General features: G+C 41.0%; 1 protein-coding gene across 8 annotated transcripts in view; it reads right to left on the reverse strand.

The window, feature by feature from the left end:
- LOC129771754 (potassium voltage-gated channel subfamily H member 6) overlaps positions 1 to 2,316 on the reverse strand; it is a 405,800-nt gene extending 403,484 nt beyond the window's left edge. For 5 of the 8 annotated variants that reach the window (XM_055775756.1, XM_055775761.1, XM_055775758.1 and 2 more), the window contains exon 1: positions 1,697 to 2,315. The gene's annotated coding sequence lies outside the window, so the exon portion shown is untranslated. Of the gene's footprint in view, positions 1 to 1,696 lie in introns of all 8 variants that reach the window. The other 3 variants (XM_055775755.1, XM_055775760.1, XM_055775754.1) reach the window with 2 other exon arrangements.
- Between the last annotated feature and the right edge of the window lie 12,353 nt (positions 2,317 to 14,669).

Raw genomic sequence — 14,669 nt, forward strand, 5'->3', positions numbered from 1 at the left:
AAGCCGTTCATCACAAATGAACAGATACTTCCTAGTGCCTAAACTTCAGCGCTTGGTGGCAAAAACTAGCTGTTTAACAGAGGTTAAATAGGAATTTCCCAGATGTAATACAGAAGCTTTTCCGTTAACATGAAGAGAAATAAATTCAAGCGATATCTTCTTCTTCTTGAATGGTGTTAACGTTCCCTGTGGAATTTTTGCCGTCTCAACGTATGCATTAACTAGCGTCCTTCATTAATACTTAGTTGAGATTTCTTCAGCCAAATAACACGCCTTGAATGTATTCTGAGGGGAAAGCTCTAGAATACGCGTGACCACAGTGCAAGTTGAAGGAAATTTCTCTGACGTAAAATCCCCCGGTCAGAACGGGAATCGAACCCGAACACCCGGCATGATAACGTGAGACGCTAACCACACGGCCACGGGTGCACTGACTAAATTCAAGCGATATGAGAAGCCGTACTCATTCTGTGAAAGAACGCTTCCAAGCAGCAATTCGAAACAAAGAAGCGAAAAATTGATAATAATTGAAAACAGTTGAGTTTCTCTGTCATTGCTGCCCGGTTTTTGTATAACCCTGCATCTAAGAACCGACAGTTATGATACCCATTCCCAAACTTTGCATATAACATCGGTTTGGTAATAGGAAAACAAGCAATGTTTTGCACCGGCAAGCGGTGGCACGAATAGTTCTATTTCAGTACAACTTGATCATCAACTATTGATCAGCAAAGTTGGTCGAGAATAAGGGCGAATATTATGAGTGTTTTTTTGGGCTCCACCGTCTTCCCCAAGCAAGTATCGGAAAAAGTCGAAAAGGCAAAAACCTGCAACATACACTCACCACCGTTCCACCGAGCCACACAGCTTGTACGATTTTGGGGGGGTTGGGGAGATCCAAAAGCGATGGTTTGGGGGAACTACTTCCAAGACGACAACCAATGTGTCGACGACGACGACGGCAGCGACGAATTGCTGTTGAAAAGGGACCAAATGAAAAACATAATACTTGACACTAGACGATTTTGCGCACTCTTTTCAAGTTTTTAACAATTCCCTCCAGCCCCACAACGGCACTGTTTTACCGTGCCCCTTAACCGACCCCCCAAAGAACCATTCAATCAGTCTCCAGAGGGGGGAGAGAGTGAGGAGGGGAACGGAATTCCCTCCCGATACACACTCTTATATAGTGTATAGCTCTGCGAGAGCAGGCTTTCGTGCCAGTAATGCTCTGGAGGTTAGCACAAAATTCTGATTAAACTTGGACCGGGGCCAAATGTGATGATTTCGGTTTGTCCAAGGACCAAGCGTGAGATGTTCTGTCCGTCCGGTGGTCCGCATACTCTTCAAAGGAACTTTATTTCGAGTGACCGCATCAAGCCTGATCCCCGAAAATCCGTTGGGCAACAAACACACTCATAAGTGTGTGTAGCAGAACGATGTACGATTAATAACTAAACGGCTTCACTATCTACGCTTTTTGTTATGGTTTGATAGATTGTGAAATCTGAAAATCATATTTTTTTATTACATAATGAGATTGTTTCAATGCGATTGGAGTAATCGCGAAATAGAAATGAAAAATAAAAACATTGGAATGTTCTGGTGGTTAAGTGCACAATTCAAAGCTCATTTCTCTCGTTCCAAGTATCCGTTCATGCGGCTGGTTGTAGATGATTGATTCGATTTGCGCTACCTTTTTTGGATATTCCCACGCACACACAACCTTTACGCTGTTTTATTTATATAACCGCACTTGTACACATCTTTCACCTTTTCCTTTTTTATTATTATCACCAGTTTGACAACATCCAGGAAACTGTATGATTCACAATTCGCTCATGCTTTCACCACTGCAGCAGTATGCTTGTCACCACGAGGGGACTCCCCGCACGTGTTTTGGGACAGGCACGGAGCACAGAACGAAACCATCATCCCCGAGCAAAATACGTCGTCACGATTCCTTTCCAGAAAGGGAGTCCGAGACATGAGAGTATCGCTGCCGTTCGCAAATGTCTCCGCTGCGGCACTACTAGATGGAGTGGGGAGAGCTTACAGTAATTTGATTTCCTCCACAAGCCGCACTCGGATCTCGGCCGGAAACTATCGAATTCCTATCAATTTTCGACCGGAAGTATTCCACTTTTACAAGCACCAAACATCCATAGCAAAGCGAGAGGGGGGAGCAAATTCCGCACTATTGCTCTTCGACACCCAATAACGACCGCCTCGAGATTGCCTGAAATGGTCGGTTGAATCGCTGTGTCACGGAACTATCGGAACGCGTGTGCTTCGCTCGCCAAGTGTCTGCATGAACTGAGCGAGCGAGCTTTCGAATGCGGCTTCAGAAAACGTCATCATTGCTATACACATCCCTTTCCAAAGGCTCTGCCGTTCCTGTATACTCATGTTCAAAGTTACCAGTTTTTCGCTGAGCCAAAATGAGCTACTGGTTGATGACGGCTACGGAAAGCCACCCCACCCAAAAGCGCCGCAAGTGTGAGCGAGAGCGAGAGCGAGAAAGCACTCCACCGCCAAAAGGAGCGTGGAAAACTTCTGCCAACGGTTGTGTGGTAAATTGGCAAACTAACATTTCGCTCTCCGCTCTCCACGAGGGAGAGAAAATGTGCTCTCATCCCCCTCCTCCATCCCCATGCTCCACATGGCCGTGATTTTACTGCTGCCGTTTTCCGAAGCTGAACCATATTCGCTCCGCGCTGCTTTGGCAAAAGGTGCTTTCCAAACCCCCCACCACCCACACCGTCATTATATGCTTACTCCGTGACCAGACAAAAGCGAACGAACCGCAAATTGCGCGAACGGTGCGAGGATGCGAGAATGTGTTGTGAACGGTTTGAATTTGATGAGCTCATCTCGGGGAGTAGTGTGTGGGAAAGCGCAAATCCACCCATCCCCCCCGGCTAAGCCACAAAGAGTGCCATGCCGGTGATTTGTATGCAAAAGACCCCTCTCTCGTGTGCGTGCGTTTTGCCGAAGCACACGAGATCAAACGGAAGCAAACGGAAGTGTGCTGACTTATGTTTACTATTTTCGACAGCAAAATTCCAGCAACAGTAGCAGGAAAATCTTCGCAGATCAATAGTTTTATTTGCTTGCACAGCTTTCTGTGCTGATGTTCTAGTCCCTGCCGAGGCGCTAATTAGAAAATTTTATCTGTTTACCAATGTAAACAAAAATTATTGGTGTCGGGTTCGATTTCTGCCTGCCGGGGCAGTTTTGAATATTTTATTTTTTTTTTGCTTCGAACACGCTCAAATGTATGCTGAAAATTGAATCAGAACTAAATTTTCAAAATTCGGTGGTAATTGGGGATATGCTGAAAAGAGATCAACACAAAGTATCGGCAACGTTTCAGGGGCTTAATCCTGTATTCGAGATACAGATATTCCACGTCATTCTTACCCGTATCAAGAAATGCCCGAATGTTTTTTCGTTCGAATATCACAGCGACTGGCACAAAAAATCTACGTCTTGGGATATAGAGTAATGCGGGGCAAAGGTGCGCATCAACTGTTGTCGTCCAATAACTCTTGAAATAAAAGCAAATAAAATTTCGTTTGCTTACCAAATTCTAACTATATATATTACCTTCGAAACGTAATACAAGCATTTCGCGAGATTTGTTTGTAATTGGACAATAAATATTTTAATACAAAAAGGCTAATGCGCACCTTTGCGCACCTTAGTGGGGGCAAAGGTGCGCACCGTGCGGGGCAAAAAGGGACATTTGAGCATTTCTTGATACGGGTAAGAATGACGTAAAATAGCTGTATCTCGAATACAGAATTAAGCCCCTGAAACGTTCCCGATACTTTGTGTTGATCGCTTTTCAGCATTTCCCCAATTACCACCGAATTTTGAAAATTTAGTTCTGATTCAATTTTCAGCATACATTTGAGCGTGTTCGAAGCAAAAAAAAATAAAATATTCATAACTGCCCCGGCAGGCAGAAACCGAACCCGACACCAATAATTTTGAAACAGAATTTGTTTTTATTAACAAACTAGCTGACCCGGCGAACTTCATCCCACCCACGATTGATATATTGATATAAATCATTTCGAACGTAATCTATACTCGCGAATGCATAGTGGAAATACAAAAATTTTTCAATTGAAATTCATTTTGAATTATTTTTAAGCAACTGTTTATTTTTATTCCTCATCTTGGATTTCGGCTCTGAGGATTCCGACGCTTTGCCTTGGAGCACTGTTGCTTCGTTGTACTGTTGTGGGGTTCGAAGAGACAGACGATGGTTCCTCATGAAGCTAGAATCCCAATCTCTTCCTGCCAGTTTTGCAACTTGGTTGAATTCGTACTGGAGGTTGTTGGCTTCCGCAAAATCAAACGCCAGACGCCGTAAATCTTTGAGAGTCGTACCATAGAAAGCTTTGTCCAGTGCTCTGCAATGGTTTGCCAGATCCTCAGACTGCTCACTCGTAAATACCTATCTGAACCACCTTAGGTGCTCGCTAACACATCCCAGCAGAAGTAGAAATGGCAATAAAAGTAGATTCAAATCACTTTCTGATATGAGCCACTTCCTCAGAGCTGATTCAAAAATACCGAGGTCTGCCGCAATTCGACGCTCCGAGACTTCCTCCCGAAGCCTCTGTCGGGCCATTTGAGCATGTTTGGAGTGCATTTCTTCGAATCAGTTTTCTTCTTGTGTGTCCCGTTTAAATTTTTGTTGAAAACATTTTATATTTTTTTCAGAGTAAAACGCTAGTGCGAACTTTTACCCCACAGCCACAGCGCAACTTTGCCCCACAAACAATTTGTAGCACGGTACTGATTTCGACATTTGGAAGCCCCTCGTTTCTTAATTTTGAAGTTCAGATTCAACACAAACTCGGTTGTGTTTTTTTTTTATTAATCCGTTTATTTTTACAGGCTCAGTTACATAAGTTTAATGGAGCCAAACTCTTCGGTTGTGTTAATCTGAGCTTCTCCTTCTGTTTTTGTTTGGGTGAATGGCTGAGATAGCGCCTCTCCTCTTTTGGTATTTGAGCGACTAGCCATAATGGGTACTGAATGTGACTGGGCGGCTGTTTTAGCCAAGACACCCACATACCAACACCCCGAAAGACTCATGCTTCCAAATAGCAGAGTCTTTCGGCGGGTTTTTCTTATTCTTGAACTTCCGAAACCCGGCGAGCACATCGACTTGAACTGTGCTAGGGAGGTTAAAGGGTATCGCCTGCGAATGTTTGAATGCCGGACCAATAAAAATAATTAGTATTCCGCTGATCTGAGGATTCACCGATATGCTCGCCATTCCTACTTCAGACGTGGAAGAGACTGGAGCGGTTAGTTATTTGTCGAACCGCGAATAAATTACAAAAAGGTAATAGTCGGTGAAGGTGAATGCGTCGGGCATACGTCGATTGGGTGAACGAACAACAGCAGCAAAATGCTGAATTTTCGCATCAAATTTTCTTCAGCGTTGAGGTACATTTCGAGCTCGGTGGCTATGTGAACACCCAAAATTTCCGTATATGGGGCTCAGAAAATCCACACGTGATTGTTGAGAGGCCATTGCATCCGCCAAAAGTCACTGTTGGGTGCGCATTATGGTCTGGTAGAGTCATCGGGCCGTATTTCTTTGAAAATGAGGACAGCGAGACGGTATTTGTGAATGGTGAGCGCTATGGCCGCATGTCAACCGATTTTTTTGACCACAAATTGAAGATATGGATACGGATGACATGTGGTTTCAGCAGGACGGCGCCACGTGCCACACAACACGACCGAACATGGCCATATTGCGAACGAAATTTGAGGGACGCATAATTTCGCGTTTTGGTGATGCCAATTGGCCGTCCAGATCATGCGATTTGAACCCGCTAGACTTTTTTTGTGGGGTAATGCGAAAGACCGTGTCTATGCCAACTCTCCGCAAACTCTTGAACATTGGAAAGACAAAATTCGTGAAGTTATGACCGAGATACCTCCCCATATGTGCCGAAAAGTAATCGAAAATTACCTGTTCCGGATCAAGGTGTGCGAGGAAGCCCTAGGTGGACATTTGAATGATGCTGTATTTCACACATAATGGCATAAACCAAACTTTAATTTGAAATAAGAGTTTCATCGAAATTCGAATTCAAAGTGTGTTTTATTTCAATTTACTTTCGGAATTTAAAGTTGGAAAACCCTGTATATGTGAGCTGCTTGTGTAATAATGTATCACTGTTGTCGAATATTCATGCTTGTTTGCTTCAAAAAGGTCGATGTGTGGGTGCGCACCATGTGCATTCTGTGTATTAGTATTGGTGTCAGCTTTAGCCTTATACATAGGCGACGCGCGCGTTGTCGATTTGCTGTCATTTGTTGTTTGTTCACCGCGCACGATGAAGGAGTACCGCGACGTCGTAGTAAAATTGTTTGCGAGAGGTGAGCGACCCGGCGACATATTCTGGCGGTTGAAATCCCACGGGGTGAAGCGGATTTTCATCTATACTACCATCGGTCGGTACCGGGAGACGGGCTCGGCCAAGGACCGTGCGAGATCTGGGCGGCCGCGTTCGGCGAGGACATAAAGATTTTTTTTTTATATATCTGTATTATAGTGATTTTCAACTCATTTGGCTGGTTCGTCACTTTTACTTCCATTTTTGGAAGAATGTCGGGAGTGAGAATTGAACTCGTGACCTTTAGCGTGAGAGGCATGGATGTTTCCACTACGCCAGATCGCCTCCAGGGACATAAAGATGGCGAGGGGCGGGTTCGTCGAAAAATGGACCGCTCGATCCGGAAGACCGCAGCTGACCTGGATGTGTCGATCGGAACTGCCCACACCATCATTACGAAGGATCTATGATACAAGCCGTACAAGAAACGAAGCTATAACGAAGAAGAGGCTGGACTAATACTTCAAGCAGGTCAGGAGTCCGTCTTTTCTGACGAGAACCTCTTTGTCTTGCAACAGCTGCAAAATGTCCAAAATGTTCGGCTGTGGTCGCCGATGTTGGCCATTATCCCTCCGTATCACATGAACATCTCGCGGTTTCAGAGCGCCGCCTCGGTGATGGTTTGGGGAGCCGTATTGAGGCGTGGAAAGCTCCCACTGGTGTACATCGAGAAAAACGTGAAAATCAACGCCTCGTACTATTAGACCGAGGTTCTGGATACGGTTGTGGCTCCGGAACTCCATGACCTCTACGGAAAGAATCATTACGCCTTTGAACAGGACGGCGCACCGGCCCAAACGGCGAATATCGTTCATATCGGTGTCAGGAGAATTTGACTAATTTTTTCTATAAGACTTTGTTTCCTTCTAGCTCCCCGGACCTTAATCCCTTGGACTTTTATGTATGGTCTTACATGCTGACCAAGCAGAGCGAACAATAAAATGAGCACTATGGACCAATTCAAGAAACTCATTTCCAAGATCTTGGACTATATTTGCCGATGGACCTGGTGCGTGCCGCGTGCGATTCTTTTGAGAAACGTCTCGAGCTCGTCAGACAGCATGCTCCCAGCTAATATGTCCTGAAGGTTCTCAATAAACAGTGCCTCAATAAAAATTGACGCAAAAAATAATACCTTGTATTTTCATTTGCACCCGTGGCCGAGTGATTAGCGTCTCACATTATCATGCCGGGTGTTCGGGTTCGCGTTCTGACCGGGGGATTTTGCGTCAGAGAAATTACCTTCGACTTGCACTGTGGTCACGCGTATTCTAGAGCTTTCCCCTCGAAATACATTCAAGGCGTGTTATTTGGCTTAAGAAACTTCAACTAAGTATTAATAAATGACGCTAGTTAATGCATACGTTGAGACGGCAAAAGTTTCACATGGAACGTTAACGCCATTCAAGAAGATTTTCATTTTTTAATACAGACTGACAAGACTTAGATCTTTTTCTTAAGTTATTCCTGTTTCTTTGGATCGTTGATTTTGACGTAAGACTCTACGTCTTTGATTTCTATATAGGGGTCACTCTACGAAAAATGTAATGAAAAATTAAGGGAATTAAAATGTTTATTACGCAAGATCGTTATTGCGATATATGTTATAGTATATAGACGAATTTCATGCAAACTCGTCTCAGAAGGGCCTGCGGAGTTTCGGAGTAAATAGGTGGTGACACTCCAATGGTTGGATTGGGAATCAGTATATTTCAATTCGTTCTGCTTATGCTACCCTATCGGTGGGTGCTCATAGCGTCTTGCATGTCAGCACTTTCTTTCGTCGTACGATCGCGTTTGTATAGTTCGTTCAAAAGGAACGAACCTTCGCGCAAACAATAATCAAATGAACTCCCATGGGTGTAGCTAGTGAGGGTCATCTACCACAGGCCAAATAAATTTTCTTTATTTTTGACTTAAATTACGTCTTTCATTAAGGGTGCCAAATCAAAAAACAGGACACGTTTTTATGAAATAAAGTTTAAGTTAATAACTATTATTGCCACGAACGAATTTTGGCGATTTACATATCAAAAGAATCCCTAAGATTTGTTTTTTATGATATACATTACAATCCCCTGGTGTGTAAATGGTTGAAATTCATGAAAACTATAAGCGTTTCTATTTTCCCATACATTTGCTCTGCTGATTTGTAATTGAATTTGTAAGCAGGTGTTAAGGTTGTGCGCCAAAGAAATATTTGGGGAATACCAAGTATCTTGAAGCGTTTCTTTTATAAATAGATGAGAAGTGTTTGTATTTCTAGTAGCTTCAAGCCACCAATGTATGGCTCTGTATGCATGCTATGGCGTACGCTTGTTCGGCGCTTTGTTCACGTTGTAAGAACGATGTTTAAAGGTGCGATTTCACTGATGCAATACTAAGTAACATGTAGCATGATATTTGATACTTGCAAGTATTGTCATTGTTGTTTCAATGTGGTGCCATAGATATACTGATGTTGTTATGAGATGTGGAATAATGGTGCTGGTGCAACAAGTATATAATCGCTGGTAGCCGAGTGTATGTCAATTGCAAAAAAGGTCACCGGAATAGCGTTCGAGGTGAATTTTCAATGCTTTGACATGAAACAAAATGCAACAAGCGATCAGCTTGTGTATTGTTCTGCGAGGGCAAGAATAAATCATCAATCAATTATCGTCAACTGATTTTACAATAAAAAAACATTTCAGGGCGATCAAACCATTCTACTAAATAGTTATTTCTAAAATTTCATAGTATTATAAAATAATATCCGAAGTTATAAACAAGCGACTTATATAAAATAACAGCGTAGTTATACGTCAACAATGCGGTCATATCTTGGACACAACCTACTATATTTTTTTTACAAAAAAGTATAACTCAAAAACTGTGATACTCACGAAATACTGGTCAAAGAATGAAATGTAGGAAATTATATATGTTTTCATAAAAAAATATCAAACAAATTTTTGAAAAAAAAATGTTGAAAATTGAAATTCGTTTTTCTTGAAAACGTGTTTTTTTTTTAATTTTGAAAAAATAGACATGAATAGCCCATACAATTCCCAACAAGTCACCCACGCATCGGAAGATGGGCAATTTTACAGGGAAAAAGTTTTCCGAACAACAACTTTTTCATGTTTTTTCTTTAAAAATTACTATTAATGTAAAAATTACAACATTTTCAGGTACAAATTTTTGCGATTTACATGCTCTGCTAAATTTTTTCTATTTAGAAACATGTCAAACGCATGAATTTTCTATCTTTTATAATTTCTGGAATATGAGGCTTTTTTGTATGGAGTATGAGAATTCATGCGTTTGACATGTTTCTAAATACAAAAAAGTTAGCAGAGCATGTAAATCGCGAAAATTTATAACTGAAAATGTTGCAAATATGTTACGAGTAAAACAGGAGTTTTGTCAGGAGTCTCCATACAAAAATGCATTATATTCCAGAAACTATAAAAGCTAGAAAGTTGATGTCTCCGACGAAAGTTCATATTTTAATAAGACCCAAAACTTTGTCGTGGGGGTCTTCGTAGCCACTTGGTTACGCGTTCGCTTACTAAGCGATCGATCGTGAGTTCAAACTCAGGACCCTCAATTGACCATCTTTGTGTTGTTATAAAATAACTACGTCCAAGCAAACATCATCAGATGGAGTGAGATCGATCCACGGTCGAAAAAAGATCGATTCATCCATACAACTGCTCTGCTCTGCAAGAAACATCGGGCTGCTGTTCTATAAATAACCCAACAATGATCAATATCAACTGTCTCCGCTGTCCGGTCTGCTGAACAATGGAAGAACAGAAAGAATACCCTTACGCCTAAATGGCTACTACTGTGTAATTTACCATAATGTAATGGAACAGAAAAACCTAACGCCTAAAAATGGCTACTGTGTAATTTACAATTTATAGAAATATAAACATATGTACATGTACACGATTAAAATTCGGCTCTGTTACAGCTAAAATGCTAATGAGCCTAATAAATAAATAAATGGGCTAAACAAAAAAAAAACTTTGTCGAAAACACTATATCGCTATCTTGACTCTAAACAAAATTAGGATTAATTAGGAGTAAAGATGACATGAAAAAGTTGTTGTTAGAGGAACTTTTTGCCTGTAAAAGTGGCCATCTTCTGATTGTAAGGGCTATTCATATGATTTTTTTTAAGAATTAAAAAAAAAACAGTTTTTGTAAAAATAAATTTCAGCTTTTCGAATTTTTAATATCAAAATTCGATTCGCTGATGGTTTTATTTCGGTTCGTGAGTAAACAGAGAAGCGATATTAGGTATGTACGGAAAAGTAAATTCATTTTTGAGTGGAAAATTTAAATTATTGAAATACTTATGGGGTAAAACGGACAGTTGCCAGTGGGAGTGGGATGGACTGTGAAAAGTCTGTTTAATCTGTTCCTAAGGAATGCCCTGCGTCTACAAATGGAAATCAAATCGCCAAATGTGGACTGTTCAGAAACTGACTAGAACCAAAAGCAAAATAGTTGAGGGTCTGTTCGTTTATACTGCTGAAAGCACGATGTCACTTCGAGGTGGATTGATTTGATGTTTTCGTCATTCAACGGATATTCGTGATGAGTTCAGACCTTGATTGAATAAACTTATTCCTCACGCGATTGATAAACCTCCACGCTTCATATATTACAAACCTGTCCATATTATCCGCATTGAAAAAAATGTTGTGCTTTTCGGTCTGTTTTAATTTCAGTAAAAAACATTGAAAAACACTTTTTTGTAAAATATATGGCCAATTAGGTAGAGAAACAGTATATTGAATTTCAAGAAACTGCATGAAAGTTTTGGGAAACATGAGTTTCCAAAGATATAATTGAAGTTCTTCTCAACATGTCCGTTTTACCCCCACCTCCCCTACACATGTTACGTTGTTTTCCTAAAACCGAGAAGTAAAACTCATGGTGCAAGTATCTCTGTTGCTGTCATAGGCCTATTTCAAAAAACTCATCTGTTTTGTGAGTGAAACTCACGTTTCAAAAATTACCTTGAGAGCAGCCAAAAAATCTATTTCTGACTAATGTAGAATGTATATTTACAAATTACACGCCTGTTAACCCTGATAAATTTGAAATCAAATTTAGATTAGCATCTAACGTCGATTACTTTATGAATGCACTTCTGTATCTAGAAAAGGAAAAGAAATTGGCCCTCTTTAGTACAACTGTCTGAATGTGTTGTACTCAAGCTCATTTACCATTTACAATTTACGGATTGCGGAAGATCTGCAGCCACAGACAACATCTTCATAAGCAAATACCTTGCATCAAACTGCTAGCAAAATAAATGCGTTAGTTCTACCTGCTAAAGCCAAAAGGAACTATCAATAAGGTCGGCGTAGACCAGAGACTTGGCATAGCCTCGCAGGACAGAGACCAACAATTATAACAATGAATCAATGGTGTGGCGTGGTGCACAGTCTTTTAAGAATTTTATTATAGCGAAGGTGGTCCTGATCCGATCCTCTAAATTGCAAGGGCTGTTTATCACATAGAATTCTCGTTTTTTGGCAACTTTTGAAATGCCATTGCAATGAATCCCATTACTCTTAAACTATGTTTTACACTGGTCGGTGTGGTTCATGAGTGCTAAAAAAGGAGAAAACAGAGGCCAAATCGGAAGTCTCATTTTCCGACACCTCCCCATGGTCCTGAACCGGCCTTCGATTTTTTTGCAGCGATTCTGCTCCCAATTGCCCGGAAATGACATACACCCCTAATTATACATGGAGTGGGTGAATCTGGATGGATATAATATTGTTTTGACTACCGGTTTGCTGACAATAGCTCTAAATGATGGGTACCCCTATGATATGGGTATTGTGTGAAAAGACTATAACAGCGGAAGTCGAATATCGTATGCCGATGCCATTTTGGAAACGAACATGGTGGCTTGAACGCTTGAAACGGTACTAATAGACCGGAAATGAAGTTGAAGGAGTTGAGTTAGACAAGTGTTAGAGCGAGACAAATGTAAAATCCATAATGATAAATCTTGCAATACACTGTTTAAGTAATACTAGGCTTGGGGCAGCTCACGTAAACTGTTCCAAACGTTACTTCTGAATTGGAATCGCTACAAAGACATCTTTGGTTGTGCACAAAAAGGTGAATTTAGTGATGGTTACTATTAGTTGGCATTCAAAAGTTGATCATCCTTATCACCTGCCTGAATTTCCAGAAATGGGCATTTGGTAGAGTCTGCTCCTCCATTGACATCAGAAAGTTTCAATTCACGGTTATCGAAATCAAATATACAAGGTATGGCTATTAACACTTTCGACGCCCCGTCACCCAGATATGGGTGATACTTTCCTCGCTCGAATTGAGTAGGAATTTTAGAAGGTATTTGATAGAATAGGCACCTAAATGTAACTATAGGATATGAAGAAAAATAATAAAATCATAACCATAATATTATATTGTTTATACTATACTTTTTATTAATTTATAGTACGGATGGTTTGTACTGCAGTTTTTTGCAAAACCCCTATAATATGACTTTGGCATGTATTATTGTCATCAATTCGTCTTCAATTGGAAACAAACATTGCTAGATCATGTAAAAGTTATCTAAAAACTAAGCTTGATCTTCATTTAATAATTTAATCGCAAGTTGGGCTCTGCAAGAAACTCAAAAACGTCGCGTTGGGCGACAAACGTGTTAAATAACGAGACTGGTTACGAAAAAGGGTTATATTTTAAAAATTACGGTACAACGATATGCTCCCCTTCAATATACTCCCCTTGGCTCCTCACACACCTTTCCACACGTTTTTTCCATTGTTCGAAGCAGTGCTGAAACTCTTCTTCTGTGATGGCGTTCAAAAGCCGCGTCGCTTTTTCCTTCGCCTCTTCTAAGGACTGAAATCGGGTACCTTTCAACACGGATATGATCTTGGGGAATAGAAAAAAAATCGCATGGGGCTAGATCTGGCGAGTACGGGGCATGTTCGGGCACTGGAATGCCCTTATCGGCTAAAAATTGCTTCACCGACAGTGCGTTATGGGCAGGTGCGTTGTTTTTCGTGTTTTTCGTCACACATGATTTCCGACGCGCACTACAAACCACGTTCCATTCAAACCACTGCTGCTCGCAAACTACTACAGTGACAAAAACGTGTTTTCGTACCTTTATAGCAGACACTTCAAGCTACCGAACGCACTATTCGTTTTTCCCCCCATCCCTCTACTGCCGTAATCTCGCTAAGTGACGCAAGCGCCAGAGGGAGAAATTTCCAGTATGAGACTTTTCGCAAAATTGCACACACGTACATTACGAAAATCTGATCTGTACAAATTGTGTACAATTGATGGAAAAACATTGCCATCGGCTCGATTTTTGAAAAAAATGCAGTTTTATTTAAGCTATGTTACCAAAGCCAGTTTGTTGGGAAAGCAGCAAATTTAAATCGCTGTTTCCACAAATGAGTGGCGTTCATCCATCAAAGTATGGGAGAATCTGTTTCCAAATATTTTCTACAACATGCCACCGTTGAATGGAGCATGAGGTAGCATCAGAGAAAAGAGTTCTACACATTTTCCGTCTTTGTAGCGTGTGTCGAGCGAGCCAACGTAGTTGAGAACCCGATTATAACAACTATGGACAGCATCTTCTATTCCAATCCAAAATGCAATTGAAAAAATCCGTGTTGAATAAGATAATGCCGTTTGCCGTGCAATTGAAAAAATCCGTGTTAAATAAGATAATGCCGTCCGAAATTATCCGATGTAAAGCAAATACAGTTTACACGAGGATGTTCTGAGTTTTGTTATAAGATGCGTTTCGATGGAGATTTTAGACATTACCCTTCGATCAACTCTCAGCTTCAATTCATCCGAAAAAGACATTGAGCAAGTGAGGTAAGTGAACATCGTCAAAATGCTTTGTCCCTTGATTGATGTTGATATTTGAAATTTGTTGTCCCTTCTCGTTCATTCTATGCCATCAGAACGGATTAAAAATCATATCGATCAGATTCCAAATTACGTCACATTATAAGGGAAGTGGCGCTTGCGCCACATCACAGTGGAAATGGCGCTTACGCCATTCCGTTTTCAAACTTTTACGAGGTCATTTTTCCACATTTCTATAAAACTTCGCAGTCGTTTGAAAGGATTTGGTATTCTTTATCGATTTATAACATAAAAAGTAAAATGTCAATTTTGGCGCTTGCGTCACTTTGCGAGATCACGGCAGTCCAGGCG

This window comes from Toxorhynchites rutilus, chromosome 2 (assembly GCF_029784135.1).
Source record: "Toxorhynchites rutilus septentrionalis strain SRP chromosome 2, ASM2978413v1, whole genome shotgun sequence".
In the NCBI taxonomy this organism is placed as follows: Eukaryota; Metazoa; Arthropoda; class Insecta; order Diptera; family Culicidae; genus Toxorhynchites; species Toxorhynchites rutilus.